At 38.2% G+C, this 1,787-nt stretch overlaps 1 pseudogene; it reads left to right on the top strand.

The window, feature by feature from the left end:
- Positions 1 to 1,047: 1,047 nt before the first annotated feature.
- LOC111735147 lies at positions 1,048 to 1,179 on the top strand (annotated as a pseudogene).
- Positions 1,180 to 1,787: the final 608 nt, after the last annotated feature.

Here is a 1,787-nt window from a genome sequence, read left to right as displayed (position 1 = left end):
GAGTCTCTCAAATCTTTTTGTACCCACTGCTACTCATCTCAGTCACCACCATCCCTTACATAGACTCCTCAGCAGCCTCATGACTGGTCTCCCTGACTACTCTCATGTCATCTACATCCATTCTTCATACTGGATCTTGAGATATCTTTAGAAAATGCAGATCTGAGAGCCACTTTTTTCTAAAAATACTTCTTTCAGCTTCTAACAAGGCCCTGTATGATCTGACCCTTTAGTTTATACTCTCACCATATGGGGTTTCATTCCTTTTTTTCCTAAACATTTGGCTCTTATCAGACCACAGGGTTTTGCATTGGCAGTTACCTGGTAAAATAATAATAGCTAACATTTATTGATCACTTTGCATATGTCAGATATTCAGCTAAGCCCTTGAAATAGATTCTCATGTAGTATCCACAGCCCTTTCAGGTAGGTAGGTAGGTAGGTGGGTAGGTATCATTGAACACATTTTATGAAGAAAGGCTTAAAGAGATCCCAAAGTTAGCCCAAATTTAAGATTCTCTTTATTGTTTATTAATTAGTGAATATCTAAATTGAGGCTCATGCATAGTATTTTGAGAGAAATGACAATCTCAACCAGTGTCCTGTTGTAGCACAATGATTTATATTCAGAAGACCAAGTTGCAGTGCTGGTACTGACCAGCAGTGTGATTTTAGACAAGACAACCTCTGAAAGTCAGTTTTCTCATCTGCAAAATGGGGACCGTATTAATACCTGTCCTACGTGATTGTTGTACAGATCAGAGCCAAGCAGAATTTTTGGAACACAGTCGATGCTATATAATATGTTAAATGAATATGTGTATTAGCTGAATGAAAATGCTGAAGGTTGGCCCCATGAAGTTGGGGGCCCCGTCATTAAAAGAGAAATAAGAGCCCCGAACAAGGTTTGGCTCACTCTGCAGCACTCTTCGTGTTATCATGAGTGTTGGGATAAAATTAGGAATAGTTCAGGATTTGTAAGATAAACCTGTAATTAAACCTCTAGCAGTCAGATCAAAGCATTTTATTAATAGAAATTAAATTTGGAGCTTTGCGCAGTGATAGTATTATAGCCAATGAGATTTGTCTAAGGCGCAATTATTGCTAATTGAAAAAAATTTTGTGTAACCTCACAGAATAAAATAATCCAAATATGTAGTTTAAGTAGTCTAGTCGACTTTAAAATGTGTTTCAAAATGTGTTTTTGTACCTTTACTGAAACAGAATTTTTTAATTAAAAAAATTACTGGACTTAACAACTCTTCTTTCTGTGTTTAAACTCTGTTCGTGACTCTTCCTGGCTATATTAAAAGAGAATAGAGTATCACTTCCAGAAGAAGTTGTTTGGTGTGATACTGTTTATGGAGAGGAAGTTGCAAGGGGAATTCATTTCCTTTTACTGTGTTCCCTTAGGTCTCAGAATGCAGTTGGCCCATTAGGCAGGCCCCCAGTCTGCACAACCTCTTCGCTGTGTGTCGGAATATGTACAACTGGCTCCTACAGAATCCTAAAAACGTCTGTGTTGTCCACTGCTTGGTGAGTGATTTCCGTTGTTGTTGTTGTCTGTGGTGGTTGACTACGGCTGGCTCTGCGCAGACCGATAAACTGGTAACATTTAACTTGAACTTATAATTTATCGAGCTCCTACTTAGTTTAGAAATTAGGTGATCTGAGGGATGACCTTATTACTCTTGCCTTAAAATTTGAGTACTAGTGGGAGAGGCAGATATGTACACAACCTACATCATACAGGGCCTCTAGAATGTGCTAAGTATTATAACAGAGGT

Source organism: Pteropus vampyrus, unplaced genomic scaffold, assembly GCF_000151845.1.
Source record: "Pteropus vampyrus isolate Shadow unplaced genomic scaffold, Pvam_2.0 Scaffold16669, whole genome shotgun sequence".
Taxonomy (NCBI): domain Eukaryota; kingdom Metazoa; phylum Chordata; class Mammalia; order Chiroptera; family Pteropodidae; genus Pteropus; species Pteropus vampyrus.
The sequence above is the reverse complement of the archived record's forward strand: the minus strand, read 5'-3'. Positions and strand labels throughout refer to the sequence as shown.